At 37.8% G+C, this 16,559-nt stretch overlaps 1 protein-coding gene across 6 annotated transcripts in view; it reads left to right on the top strand.

Moving 5' to 3' along the window:
- Positions 1 to 16,559, top strand: part of rock2a (rho-associated, coiled-coil containing protein kinase 2a) — a 60,245-nt gene that overhangs the window by 1,487 nt on the left and 42,199 nt on the right. The window lies entirely within an intron of this gene.

Consider the following 16,559-nt stretch of genomic DNA (forward strand, 5'->3'; position numbering starts at 1 on the left):
GCACATGTACAGCTTGACTAAACGTCAGAACAGTTTGTGCCAAGTCATAATATCTGGCGAGCCTGTCCATCGGTTTATTTCTGATTTAGCTATTGCCGAAAAGTAGTGCCTCCTTTTGGGGATGACATACAGAAAAGTTATTTTACATTACAAAATAACTATACGTGTACTGCAAGTGAAAAATATATTTTAAAAAAAGTCTTTATTTGCAAACAATAGAAGTCAATTGTAATGCTTAACAGATACAGTTTTCAATGACTGACACTGGGGCGATAATTGTGATATAGGGTAATACAATAAAATTAGATTTGTATGCAGTATTTGCACTACAATTCAAAAGTCTCTATCTATCTATCTATCTATCTATCTATCTATCTATCTATCTATCTATCTATCTATCTATCTATCTATCTATCTATCTATCTATCTATTAGGGATGAAACGGTATGGAAATTTAACATCACGATTATAGTGACCCAAATTATCACGGTTATCAATATTATCACGGTTTTGTTCAAACGAGATGAAAGTGTTCAAAAAGAACAGATGCACACACTTAAAACATTTCAACAAGTTTTATATTTGAAATTCAACAAACAACAAATAACTAAAACAGCTCTATGCACTTTTTTAAGCTAGATTCTGTTGGATTTCCTTCCTTAATGGCCATCGTCAATAGCAACGCATAACGCATAAATAACAATAATTTGTCGTAAATATAATCTCCAATATTATCTCTGTAAATATATTCTCAAGCAATATTCTCTAGTGTTCAGCAATGATGCATTTAAATCTAGCATATTTTGTGTTAGAGCCCAAACAGTATCCTAGTGAAATAATGCATATCCATATTTCCATATGATTTGACAGTTTATTTTATTAAATATCAAAATGTCTGCATCATACCTGACACCTAGATGATCACTTTTAGAGTCAGTTTTATGACTGTCATTCTCTTCAAATGCTATTGAAGTTTGAAACGTGTATAACGTTACCAATGTTGTATGTAACTTTAGAGACGGTCCCTAAATTCGCCAGCGTTATGCCAGTCATATCAGATGCGATGTGGCTCTGCTGTGTTTTTTAAAACCATTTTCGCTGCTGAAATAGAACAAAAACAGTCATCCACTGTATGATGAATGAATCTCTTGCGTACATCCCACGTTTATCTCTGCTTTGAGTGCAGATTTGAGCGAGAGCGGCGCACGCTCTGAACGAAACTCTTGCTAATCTGAACGCCTCTGATTATGAGACATTGCATTCATAAACTCAATAGAAACACGTGTGAGTGGTTATAATGCGCAACGCGATTATAACAGATGGCTTTCGAGAAGACTATAATAAGTTCAACAGCCAGAGTGACTAGTGTGCAGCCGAAATAACGTTACACCCGCAAATGGCGGTTGTTAATGTCAAGCCCTGATTATTATCCCTTAAACGTCGGCCGAGTCTTGTCTGAATTTGTTCGTTCGCTTCACGTTATTATTTCCCAGACGTAGTTTTGGTATTGAGGTCAAAGTCCACTTGCCTTGCGTTCGTAGTTTTGAAGTGTTTCCCCCTATTACAGAGACTTTCTTCAGGCATGTTCTGCAGACAGGGTGACCATCTGCGATTAAGTTTCCCTCAGGACTTGTGTAAAAGCCAAAATATGACCACACCTCAGATTTGGTCCTTTTAGAAGTCTGAACAATCCCCAGAGTGCTGTCACTGCCTTCTGCCATTTCTTCTCATTCATAAACAGTGGTGCGGTGCGCCAGACTGAACAAGATTTACCGCGAGTTTTCACAATCGTGATAATCACACGCGGTTTTAATGATGATACAATTTTATACGATATTACTAACCGTCACTAAATTTTATCGTGGTTTATCGTGAAACCGGTAATCGTTTCATCCCCTATCTATCTATCTATCTAATCTATCTAATCTATCTATCCATCTATCCATCTATCCATCTATCCATCTATCCATCTATCCATCTATCCATCTATCCATCTATCTATCTATCTATCTATCTATCTATCTATCTATCTATCTATCTATCTATCTATCTATCTATCTATCTATCTATCTATCTATCTATCTATCTATCTATCTATATCAAAAGTGACAGTATAAGGACATTTATAAGTAGCAGAAGATTTCTGTTTCAAATAAATAAATCTTTTCAACTTTCTATTCATCAAAAAAATCCCGGAAAAGGTATCGCAGTTAAACACAACATTTTTTAAGCAGCATAACATTTTCAAACTTCATCATCATAAGAAATGTTACTTGAGCAGCAAATCAGCATATTGAAGACTGGAGTAATGATGCAAAAAAATCAGCTTTACCATACATTACATTTTAAAATATATTAAAATAGAAAACGTTTTAAATGTAAGTAATATTTCACAGTATTATTGTTTTTGGTCAAATAAATGCAGCCTTGCTAAGCACTAGAAACTTCTTTAAAAACGTTTGAATGGTAGCTGAATTCACACACACAAATAAATATATTTTGACTGAAACGTGCATTATTGACAATACTGGTTATTTGCAGATGCCAAACACAAAATAATGACAAACATTCTCTCATCAACCATTGGTTGGACCAAATGATAGTGTTAGGCCTGAGACGCATAAACTAAGCTAGTCATGATTTGATAGTACAGCTGTGTTCACTGTTCAGGGAAACCAACCTACTTATGGCTTACTTATTATTTTGGATAAGATAATCTATTTGCCTGCATAAAATAAAGTATTTCACAATAAAACAACTGATAAATTAGTTATGATGTTCACACATACGTATGCCTATATGCAGATGCATCAAGTTGGTGTAAAACTTGCTGCTCATAGTAGGTGAAGTGATTCATACGAGACAGTCAGGGAGGCTGATTTTTTGGTACTGGATGTTCTTGCATGTGTAAACTGTATGTAAAATGGCATGTCAGATCTGTTTGACTGATTAAAGTTAATCTGGTCCAAAACCAAACAATAGCCAGCAGATGCTTGATGAAGCATGATTTGACTCACTGTGTCTGTGCCAGAGTTTGGTCTAAACTCTGAGAAGCTGTCTGAGAGAAAGATATGGGTCATCTTTTCTGAGGGAATCGGTGTGTGTTTATCAAGGAGGTGTGTGTGCTGTCCATTCTGTGAGTGTTGGTGACAGAGTTTCTCCACAGCTGAAGAATGTGTGTGTTTCCTGAGGAGGAGATGAGCAGAGAAGTGGGAAGCAGTGAGTGGGAGTGAACAGGCCTCACTCTTTCTCTCTCTCTGTCTTTCTATCTGCCATTTATAGCACAAGTCCCCCTCTGGTTTAGCTCAGGGCAGGAGATAGCTCTGTGTGAGAGTGTTTAGCATAACGAGATGATTCTAGAAAACACACTGCACAGATATTTTTGTTTCTTCTTTCTCTATTTTTTGCTCCCACCCCTCATGAACTCTTTAACTTGTCATTATTTCTAGCTCAAGCTGATTACTGTCAGTTATCCAGCATAATGCGATTTGTTTCAGGCCTTTAAAACGAGCATTTGAGCCTGAGATTAAACCCGCTTTGGCCAAACTGTGTGTTTGGCAGAGTGATGCCAAGTGAATCCATCATCAATTTTTCAGATATGTTTTCCAAAGGCACTTGTCCATATTTATGGTGTAATGTAGGTATGCACCGATTAATTGGCCGCAGATTGGTTTTGGCCAATAATCACGTTCTGTGACTAAATCAGTGAACACTAAATTTGGCCGATCTCACAAACCGATCGCAATTTGATTAATGTAAAGCCGTGAAAAATTGCTGCCGATGTGCATATAAAAATTATACAGATTAGGGGTGGGAATCTTAAGGCACTTAACGATTCGATTCCGATTCTGGGAGTAACGATCCGATTCCCAAAACGATTCTAAACATACATTTTTGGTAACTAATTATGCTGCTGTGCAAATACATTAACTTTACATTTTAACCAAAATTGGAGCTAATATGTGTTTTGTTTATAGTTAGAATATGTTTGACAGGATTGCCATATTAAAATGATTATGAAGATTTCTTTCAATACTTTTATTTTATTAACAAACTTATATTCAAGATTAACCAGCTCTAATGAAACATAGTAAGCCATACAATTGCAGTTCTCAATTTACAGCTAAGTGTGACAATTGTTCAGTTTCTTTAGAACATTTGAACAAAAAAATGTCTTTAAAGCAAAAAAAAGTTTACTTTGGTTAAAATCTTTAAAACATAGGCTAATGCAGAAGAAAAAACAACTTTAGCGCCCGCTGAGAAATCAAATTCAGTGTGTGCGCATAACATCTCACATGAGAGAACTTGCCGAGCTGCAACAGTCATGTTAGAGACATTTAATCGCTCACCAAAACGAAGTCTTTGTTCATTCGTTTGAAACATTGTGCAGTAGTTCAGCAATATTCGATAAGTCATTCCAAAAATTATGCCACGGATGTTGGTAGGTTTTAGTGTTAGGCCGATATATCGGGCCGATATTTGCGGAAAAAAATTTGCAAAATCAATTGAGAATTGACACGATGGTAAAAGGTCGAGAGACTGAAGTTTCACGTGGAGCATTGGGAGATTTTTTCCTGAATTACCGCTGGTGTTGCTCTACAAGAGATTAAGTTAAGTGCACCTACACTCTAAAAAATGCTGGGTTAAAAATAACCCAAGTTGGGGTGAAAATGGACTAACCCATCAATTGGGTTGTTTTAACCCAGCAATTGGGTTGTTTTAAGCAAACATTTAACCCAACCGCTGGGTAAATCCATATTCAACCCAACTTGGGTTATTTTTAACCCAGCATTTTTTAGAGTGTAACCATTAAATGACTAGGTTGTAAATAGTTTTAAAATTAAGTATAGTACAGTCAGTGTGCACTTTATTATGCTGCTTGCTTGTTGATACTGTGTGCAATAGTGTAATTATTTTATTTATGCTTAAATATTTATTTTCAGAATTTTTCACCACTGAACTCTTTTTTTTTTTCTACCTGACCTGTTTTTACTATTTGTTAAATAGTTTTTTTTTAGTTCAATAAATGTTCCTTTTTTAAATTGAAAATTTTAAATTGTTATCATCATGATCATTGTGTCATTTTTATTTTGTAAATTGAGGAAGCAAAAGCAGTATCGGCTCAAGAAAATCGGCAGCCCGTATCGGTCATCGGCTAAGGCTGATGAAAAAAATCGGTATCGGCACTAAAAAAATCCTAGTAGGTTTATGTCCCGGCCACCGCATCAGAGACATAGCAGTGTTATTAATCATTAATGGCAAGGAAAGTGCCTTATAGCCTACTTAAGCACCACTTCGTTATTTTGGCTCAGAATTTCGTTTGTTGGAAATATGAACTTAATTTAGAAATTTAATAAGCAAAATAAATTTTTGAAATGGGGAGGCAGCCGCAGCGAGCGCAGACACAAGAGTGGCCAGAGAAACTGAGGAGCGACTGCTGTTTGTGCAAAACCGCGGAAAAACTGCATAAAACGTGCGGGTGTTGAACCCTCTCACCTGGAAAAGTGTCCCCACGGGTGCTACACCCCTGAGCAGGTCGTAGTTTGTCCATTTTATCTTATGTGAAGCCAATTCACCAGCATACAAACGTTCGCCTATCAACGGGTTTTTCGCGCAGTGAAGTGGCTGTTTGAATTGAACACAGAATCGATTCTGAATTTTTGAGAATCGATTCTGAATCGTTGGATAATGAATCGCGATGCATCGACCTTTTCTCCCACCCCTAATACAGATGAGGCTTTTGAGCCACATTCTGCTTTGTAACTTAACTAAACATTAGTAGGCCATAGTAAATCTCACAAATTTATTTAGGGAAGTTTGTCTTGATTCAAACGAGCCTACGCACGCACACAATTTATTCTTGAACTTGAACAACTTTGGAGAATTTGATGTTTCCCCATTCAGAGATATAGGAACTGTACTTGCCTGACTGAAATATCTGCTCGAGAGGCGTTTCAAAGATGGCTGCAGAGTGAAATGACTTGCCTTAAAGTCAAGTCAAGTCAACTTTATTTATATAGCGCTTTTTACATTGCTGATTGTTTCAAAGCAGCTTCATAGTGTTAAACAGGAAAATAATGCAACAGAATTTGAATCGGCTGTACAGCTGCTCTGGAGAAAACGGTGATGTCATCAGCTCAGTTCAATTATCATTCAGTGACAATGTGGGCAGATCAGTAATTTAGTTGATGTATTTAATTTAGTTTAGCAATTACATTTATTTGGATATTTAGTTGTAAATTTAGTGTCCCCAACTAAGCAAGCCAAGCCAAAGGCGACAGTGGCAAGGAACCAAAACTCCATCAGGGCATAATGGAGAAAAATAAATAAACCTTGGGAGAAACCAGGCTCAGTCGGGGTGCCAGTTCTCCTCTGGCCAATTAACAAACAGTTTATGATTATTATTCTGGCAACTTTACAGGTAAGAAGTCATATTAGATCAAAATATTCGAAAGATCGGCGTCATCACGCCGGAGACGGGTTTGAGGAAGACATGTTGATTAAACAATTATTAAATATTAATATTCGAAGGATCGGAGTCATCACGCCGGAGACGGGTTTATTGAGGATGCCGTGTTGATGAGGTCATTTCAGGGTGAGTCTAGTTGACACGGTCTCTGCAGACACTTCAGGGATGCGTTGGTCATGTCTGGGCTCAGGTCCACCATATGATTTGGATATGGCCGTCAGGCTAGCGAAATGCTAACATGTGAAAGTGATTTAGATTAAAAGCTAGCGATGTCAAATTTACATGATGGGCTATATTAAACAATATATGGTGATGATGAGTAAGTTAATATTCAGCAGTATAAACAACAAAGAAATATATCAAATAGAGATTCAAAAGCAAAGCTGTACAGAGCTACAAACACTGCAGCTGCAGCAAGGCAGACAGGAGCAATCGAAGGGGACATATCATGAAAATCAGACTTTTTCTGTGTTTAAGTGCTATTTAGTGGCCGTTGTGTCTCACAATATATCAGGCATTAGTTCAACATAATTTATGTTGAACTAATGCCTGATATATTGTGACACACGAACAAATACACATCTGATGGTCTAAAATCGCTTCAATGTTCAAACTGGCAGGCCTTAAAACGCACAAATGTACAAATTACAGCTTTGTGAGGACACACGTGAAAATGATCTGGCTTCAGGGTGCGTGCATTGTCAGAGACACGACACAACTCTGCTCTCTGTGTCACAGAAAAAAGCTCATGAGCACTGAACTAAGAAGTTTTCCATACTGTTGCTCTTGAATAGTGCATAATCGCTTTAATGTTCAAACTGGCAAGCATTTAAACTCATTTAATTTACCAACTTTATGAGGACGCAAGTGGAAGTGATCTGGCTTCGGGGGTTGCGCGCGCCGTCTCTGTGTGTATCAGCGCATATAAGAATGGCGATTAACTTACCTGTATAAACTGTGTAATAAATGCAATTACCATAGTAATTCTGAGCATCTATAAACAAAGATAACTGCTCCTACATGACTATCTTCCGTGTGCCTGCAAACTGCACTTGATATGTGACTGACGGGGCGGAGTCCCATGACTAAAACCGAAATAACCAACATGAGAAAATTATGTCCGTTAGAGGTTCTAAATTTCGGTTTTGATTACTTTTCGATTAATCGTCCAGCCCCATAATCAAGTATTCTATCGATTTTTCTATTGAGTAATCAGATAAGTACTTTTTCTTAATTAAAGGTCCCATGGCATGGCACTTTTCTTTTATTTTATAGTGTTTCCTGAGGTGCACTTATATTGTTAGTATGATTTTTACTTCATAAAATGTCATAATTTAGAAATAAAAGGCATTTTTTCTATACTGATGTTTGCCCTGTGGCTGAAGGCCCTGTTTCAAGAGGCGTGTCTGCTGTGAGACTTCAGTAAAAACGGCCACTGTTGTGATTGGCTGACATCTTTGCATTTGAAATGAGCGGAGGGGGCGTGGTTTAACGAGGTCTACGACGCACGAGCTGCTGCCAGAGAGACGGATGGACCGGAGTTCACTTCTCATCAGTTCTCTCAGCATGTCTCAGTTCAGGGTGAACTGTTGTAGTTACAGCATATACATATATATATTCAGGTTATTAGTTTATTTCTAGTCGGAGGGGCTGTCACTCATGTCAGAAAGTTAGTAACTTTAGTAAATTATGGATCAGCGCTGACTCGAGACGCGAACCGTTTAGAATGATTCAGTCCGATTTGGTGAACTGGTTCGGTTCACTAAAAAGAACCGATTCAAAAGAATGATTCGTTCGCGAACCGGACATCATGGAGACGGAGCGATTGCTAACAAAGTTATTTATAGTAACTACTGAGTTATGAGAGCGCTGTCTGTCAGCGCGAGTTTATTGTGTTTGTATCTTGAGTTGAGTCCCAGTCACGCCGAGTCCGTCTTCATCATTATTCTACCAACTTTGTAACACATGCAAAGTACCATTACAGCGAGATGAACGAGTTAGTAAGTGTTGATTAAAGCATTATTTCTAGATATGTTCCAATCATATGAAAAGCGCCAGTGACGCGCATTGAGTACACAGCGCAAACAAAGACACAACAGCAGTAATTGAATGTAATCCAGTTTATTGTGGGGAAAGCTGGCTAGCCTAGCCCAGATACCCTCAAGCTTACCCTCCTTCTGCTTAATCTCACGCCGCGTTTGGTGCCTTCGCTGTGGGCCAGATGCAGTACTGGGGGTCGGGGATGTTGAAGGCCGAGCTTCGGCTTGTGTGAGGTTTATCTCTAAAGATGTGGCTCTGCTGATGTTGAGCAGAAACGACTGTATGCACATTTAAGAACAGATAGACGCGACGAGGACGTACAAAAACACTGACTCACAAGATAGAAAACACTGTTCAGTCTGGAGAGAGAGAAGCCGCATTGTGTGCACGAATAATACACCGATCAACATTTCTATCCACTTGGGGACAATATTCATAAAATACCTCATAAAATGAAAATTTCATGCCATGGGACCTTTAAAGAGCAATACTAAATATACAAGAGAAAATAAAACAGATCTCTTAAAATTAAAAACCTATTTGTTTCCTTTTTAGAAAAATTTAAATTTTTATTGCTGAAATTGCATACATTAATATCTGTGAAAACTAAACCAATTTTGTGCATTCAATTGCTGTATTACATTCAAAATGCAAATACAAATATAAAATGAATTTCAAATTACTTTAAAAAAAGGTAAACATAGTACAACCAAAAACTAAACCTACAACCTTGAAATCAAAATAATATTAATCAAAATAATAATAATATCCAAACGTTGCATTTATGTTGTGCAAGTTTTAACCACAGCTCAGGCATGACATAAGCCTTTACTGTCTTCTTGGAAGGCTTTGTGGCTTTTGTAAGAGGCAAAAAACAGGAAGGTAACTTGAAGGAAGAACAAGAGTGAGATGCGCGGATCAGCTCTAATGCCATCCGAATCTGCTGTTAAAAACAAACCATCCTCCCACACATGATTTTCTCTGAAATATATTTGCACCCGATCGTCACATCACCTCCCTCAATTTCTCTTTAAGCCAATACGGAAGTGATTTAAACTGCAATTCATTGACTGGCCGCTAGGCTTCAAAAGGGAGCAGAATCTCATTGAGCCCCATGTTAAAATGCCCAACTTTACAGCAGAAAAAAATCATGTTTACAGCCTGGTACAAATTGTGGTTTTGGTCTATATGGCTAAATTTTCCCTTCATGACAACTGTGAGGGGGGTGAATTTTTCTTTCTCATTCGTTTACATTATATAAAGCCTTAAAGTCCTGCATAATTAAGGCCGTGGCCACTTTGAGTGACAGGTGGATTGTCGTTTGTCTGCTGTCTGTTAGTCATCATGTCACCTCAGCTCCACCCACGTCCCAGCTCTTTGCCCATTTTCTGTTATCCAGGAGTGACTCGCTGACAGAATGGCAACTGCCGACTTTGAGGCTTCAAAACTGGTCTTCAGAACCCTATGGGTGACGTCACGGACAGTGGCGGTTCTAGGGGGGTGGCCAGGGGGGCCGGTGCCCCCGTGTCAACAAGCCTGGCCCCCCCTCTGGCCCCCGTAAATTTGGAATCACATCGCACCAAACAATGTTCTGAAACTGGTTGCAATGTGCGTTTTTTGCTGTGGCGGTGTGTGATGAAAAGAGCACTTTATTGTGTCATAACCAATAACCAATGCAGAGAAGCAATGAGGAGGCTGCGCGCAAGTGATGTCTGTTTATGAATGATTCGTCACTCAGTCTGCATTCGCTCAAATGGTTGTAAAACGCGAGCTATAGCGGTTGCTACGCTCTTGATTATAGATAAAATAAGCTCTCTTTATACACGTTGTGTTGAATGTAACTGCACCCTTACGCAGCAGTGATAGCTACTGGAGATTAATTTTACTGACTTGACGACTTTGAATTCCATTCAGTCATTTCGTTCATTTACTGGTAGTTAAAATATATTTTTTCAATGGCTAATTTCTCCGAACACGTCCACATATGTAATCTTTGATCATATTCCGAATTAGGAAGATGCAGCCAAAGATAAATTATGACCAACGCAATGAAAGAACCATTCATGTGCGAATATGACAGAGATAGGCATACCCGAGAAAAGATACAGAATAATGTAATTTCAGTCTTGTTCACATATAGCGAGAAATAATATTATTTTATCCAATTGTCCAGTGTTGCTTATAGAGTATTAGATGTTTGTTTTGATGTCTATGCTAACTTTGCGAAGAGTCTGCTAACAGAGAGCAGGTAGGCTACAAAACATGTAAAATAAATGGTTTAGTTTTACTTTTATAAATTGAGCATGCATGATCATATTACAGATACATTACTTTTCAAATAAATAAATGAACTTGAAATGATTTTACTTCACGTGTAGAGACTGCAGATCGAGTGATACAGTACATGGCCAAATAAAAGACTTTCAATAATCTGGGAATAAAATAAAGGGTTAGTTCCCCCTAAAAGAAAATAAAAACACCTAATGTAACTCACCCTCGTGTTGTTCCAAAACCTGTATTGTTAGAATGTCGTTAACCAAACCATTTCAGTGCCAGAATGTCCATAAAATTCAAGATATGCGGCAGAAATGCCCCTGTTTGAGTTTTAGACTCAGAGCGTTTTTACACTGGGCACGTTTGTTGTGGTCCGCGTCAGAGCGCGTTCTACACCGCGAATACACCGCAGGCTCCCTCTCGCTCGTATCCAAGGTAAATCATCAACACTATCATCCCTTACACATGTGTTGTATTGAACTAAATACACCGTCATCTGATAAAATGCATGCGCAGGTTACTTTTCTTGCGCACCCGAGTCTTAATCTTATAATATATAATACAGTCTTATGTATCCTGTTTATATATATATATATATATATATATATATATATATATATATATATATATATATATATATATATATATATATATATATATATATATATATATATATATATATATATATATATATATATATATATATATATATATATATATATATATATATATATATATATATATATATATTAACAAAAGTACATATTTTGAATAGGCTATCATAATGTTTATAGTTATTTTATGTTTATTTCCATTTGTTTAGCTACGCATTTGTGTTGCCTCTATCCAAAAAAATACATATACAATGGTTATTAGCAGTTGTGTACTTTGTTTTTGATTCATTATTGCATTAAATATTATTATATTGGATCTAACTATAATTACCCAGTTGTGAATCATATGACCAGTGGATCGTCCGTGGGTGGCCAGAAAACATTTATTATAAACCAGCGGCTCGGTAGCGGACCACTGTCGGAAAAGTGGTGGCTGCCGCCGGTGGTCCGCTAGGAAAACGATGAGCAAAATGCCAGCGGGCCCCCGGTGGGCCGCCAACTTTGCCTCCAGTGGTCCGCCACTGGCCCGCTAGTCGTATTAGCTTGTTGCTTTCAAATTCCCATGAATCGCATCACAGCTCGAGCGCAATTTGCGCAACCGAGCTCAGACTACCTCCTTCAGGCAGTCTCGACTTCAGTTCCCCTGAGCTCAGCTCACCCGGGTCCGCATGACAACTTTCACATTACCAATTATTCAAACTAAACTGCCAGTGTGAAAACGCCCTCACATTTACATCATGATATAGACTAAGCAATATAACATGAGTAACGAGTGCAATATCACACAAGTTCTGTTTTTCTACCCAGAATAGCATGAGTGCAAATGCGATAGGCCTACTGATCTTATACAACAGTTTAATAAAATAAATAAGTTATAAATGTTATAAGTTATAAATAAAATGTGTTCAACATAAGAAAGTCCTATTTGGAACGACATGGGGGTGAGTAAATGGTGATAGAATTTTCAGGTGAACTACCTAATTATCTACTGGTTAAGATAAATGTTAACGTGTGCCCCCTAAAAGCACAAGTGGCCCCTGCCTGGCCCCCATAGTTACCGTGGTCTAGAACCGCCACTGGTCACGGACATTACGTCCATATTTTTTTACAGTCTTATTAATGTACCGCACACACATACAGACAGTATCTCGCACATCACGCGCACACATAAACTTTCAGTAGCGCAGAAATGTATTGTCAACACTGTTCTGTGATTTATCAATAAAATGGCGTAGAAAATGAAACATTCTAGCATACATTTCTTAGTGACAAACTCACAGCTTCACTATTAGTAGAGAGACCGGTATAATTAAGTCACACACAATCGCTCTCTCACTAATGCATTCATATAAATCTGTACTGTGCTACTATATCTGTATTGGATTTAGGACGAGCAGAAATGTGAGAAGTATAACAATCCAAAGACAAAAGAGCTGTTCAGAGACAAAAGAGCAAAAAAAGCAGATTTCTCCACTTCACCTGAAGATCATATAATATTCCTGCTAAAAATAGAGGGCAGCATTTGGACATGCAAACTTAAGTCACCAGCTAAACAGACCCACTATCTCTGAGATAAACTAATGCGCACTTGAAGGTTTGCCACAAATGCTTGCATTTTTAAACAATATTTCATATAGCAGCATGGTGAATGATCATTTAAGCTGGTTCTATTGTACAGTTAAAATTGCTTCTTTAAGATAGCCAGGTGGCAGCGTGGTCTGAGAGAAAGGGCAAAGGTCAGGCTCAGGAGAGAAGGTTAATGAATAACCTGTCTGTCATTTATTTAGTGGCTGTCAGATAGGCAACACTTACAAAATAATGTAGTGCACACAGTCCTGGGTTAACTGTAAAACCAGACTTCTATTCTTAATTCCTAGAAACCAGGTCTTGTGTCGTTTTGGATTGGGCCAAAGTGGAATGTTTCCGTTGCGAGGTATTTTTTAGACACTTCGTTTGCAACCCTGAGCTAAGATAACTGGCGGTCATGCTGTAGGCTGGAATGTTGATGGGCCTTATCTCTGTTCCCTTTTTTCCTTGAGGTGTGTGGATAGCATCTGCTTGTATAGTTTGTGTGGTTGTAGCGGGTAAGAGATGCTGACCACAGTGTTCAAATTCCACCCTGGTTCCACACATTGACATTTAGACCTGTGTTTTGTAACTCAATTTTCTTCTTCAAACTTTTCGATTCCCATTTATATATATTATAACCTTTTTATCCGACTCTCCATTTTTCAAACTTTAAAAAAATGAGTGAACTTACTTAACAGTGAGATGAAATATGAGACTTGTGATGGTGATTAAAGTAAATATCAAAGTAAAAATCACTTTGTAAACCAAAGTTTTCATTTTGTCGTTCTGTAATTTTTGCTGCCAAATAATGAAGCAAACATTTTAAAAATATTAAATTGAGTGAAGCATTCGTATTGACAATGCTCATTTTATTGGATTTTATTCCAAAATGTAATTTCCATCATTTCAACCACACAATGCTATTGAACATAAGACATGAATATGAATTGGGGTGTGAACTAGAAATTATTATTATTGTTTTTAATTTTCATGACAAAAACTACAGAATATTCCTGTAATGCATGCATAAATCACTGTATGTAGACAAACTAAAACAATAGAGAGCGTGAAAGAGTTTTTTGTTCACAGGACCAAATGTTGAAGAAACCATAGTTGAAGAAACACCCATAACTTCCTGTTCAACAAAAATTTCCATATTTTGGCAAATCGTCACTTAGGCTGCGTTCACACTGCAGGCTGAAACGACCCAATTCCGATTTTTTTTGCCCTTATGCGACCTGTATCTGATCTTTTCATGACAGTCTGAACGACACAGATCCGATCTTTTCTAATGTGACCCAGGCCACTTGGGTATGTGGTCCAAATCCGATACATATCCGATCTTTTGAAATGCGTCTTCAGTCTGAACTGCCAGGTCACATGTATCCGACCCGCACGTCGTTGATACGCGACAAACGTCATCATTGTATGTTGAAGGAGGCGGGAATGAGAAGATAAACAACTATGGCGGACGATGCTGAGACCAGTCAGTGGAAGGGAAGCGAAGTATCCCACCACTCCTGGCTGCGACTCAGCACCCACATGTTTCTCTGTACCGACGTTGCTACCACTGCTCCACAAAACGCCATGGCCAAAAACCTTGCTCTCCTCCTCTTTTTTAATTTTCTTCTTAACATGAGAAGGTTGTAATGGTGCTGGCTCCGTTGCGAAAATAACTTTAATAAAGCTAAACGAACTCCAATGCTGACACCCATATTTGGCTACTTCCGTAAACAACAAGTGACGTCGTTGACCGTTGAGTACTCTTCTGCGCATGCGGGTCACTTCTGGGTCATTTCACGTTCACACAGGAGATCACAAAAGGTCGCATTTAATTGGAAATGTGAACGGCCTTGCAAAAAAATCGCATTTTTTCAAAAAATCGGAATTGAGCATTAAGCCCTGCAGTGTGAACGCAGCCATAGATCTTTTCCTTGCATGTTCTTAAAAAAAGGTGGGGGGTCAGTGTATTTTTTTTTTAAAGAATGTATATATTTGTCAGCAAGGATGCATTAAATGGTGTTCTTTTGAACTTTCTATTTATCAAAGAAGATTTCCACCAAAATATTAAGCAGCACAACTGTTTTCAACATTGCTAATACTATGAAATCGTTCTTAAGCAGCAAATCAGCTTATTAGAATGATTTCTGAAGGATCATGTGACTCTGAAGACTGGAGTAACAATCCTGAAAATTCAGCTTTGCCATCACAGGAATAAAATACAATACAGGGTTTTTCCTACATTGAAAATTTTTTGGCGGCCGCCAAAACAAATTTTTGCCCCGCCAAAGCCTTATTTGATCAGTTATTGTGATGAGTGATGTAGATCTACTGCGCTTGTGATCGGCGCATGTTAACTGATGACAGAGAGAACGAGCGGAGAGCCCTATCCCGCGCGCACGCTCTCGGTCTTCAAAATAAGCACCGTTTTAGCATTCTAATATTTCACATATCACGTTAATCAAAAGGTCGGAAGACCGAATCCATGTTGCACGTGGTGGATTCGGACATTTTTTTCCTTGAACTACCGCTGGATGTGAATTGCGCTCAAAAAACGCTAACTCTTCACCGACCAGCTGACATAAACCATACCTTCAATAAACGGGAAACAAATCCTATCCAGTTATTAAGTGTTTTCTGTGTGTTGACAAATCTTTCGCGATGTTCTAACAGACGGGATTCACACACAACGCGTCTGCTAGTGTCCGATTCGCGACCTAATGACTCCTTTGAATCGAATCATTTTAACGACTGGTTAGAACAACTGAACTGTCCAACACTGAACTCACGAATCAGTTTAATCATTTACTCAGAACATCTGAAATGAGAACACAAGTGTGCTCACCCAATTTAGCAAGAGTGGATAGTAAGAATTAGTTTGAATTATCCACAGTCTTTCAGCTTATTTCTGTTGACAATGTGTAGTAAATAAATAGCCTAAAATCATTTAGTTTAGAATGGAGTGAGGTGAAACCAGAACAAAGTTGTTATTAGCTAGCTGATAATTTTATGAAATTGTATATGGCAGAAAATTAGGCTATTTGTTATTTTTTTTAATACTATTTTTTAATATTGATATGGTTATATACCAAAACAATTATTTGTAAATAGTGTAAAAATGAGGAACAGAAGAAACAAAAATCAAGGTATCGAAATAAGATAAGCAAAAATTACAAACTGTTTCTTTGAATTTTTAAATGTATTGTCAGTATTGCGCTTGCAGATCACGTGGGTAGGGTACTTTTTACTGTGTATGTGTGGATGACCATGTCGGTCAGCCACCACCGAAGACCATTTTTGACCCAGGAAAAACCCTGCAATAAACATTTATTGAAATAGAAAATTATTTTAAATTGTAATATATTTCACAGCATTACTGTTTTTACCTTGGTGAGCATTAAAAACGTTTACAGACCCCAAATATTTGAATGGTAGTGTAGGTTCAGAATGACATTCTTTTAAAAAGCAAACCACACACCTCCAGTCTGAAACATAAAGACTTTTTGGAGTCTCTGAATCCTCACTCTTACTGTAACTGTATCTATGTGCAGGTGTCTAACTGATCTCAGTTTCTGTACCTTACAGTAGCGTTA

This window comes from Gobio gobio (assembly GCF_949357685.1).
Source record: "Gobio gobio genome assembly, chromosome: 18".
NCBI classification, from domain to species: domain Eukaryota; kingdom Metazoa; phylum Chordata; class Actinopteri; order Cypriniformes; family Gobionidae; genus Gobio; species Gobio gobio.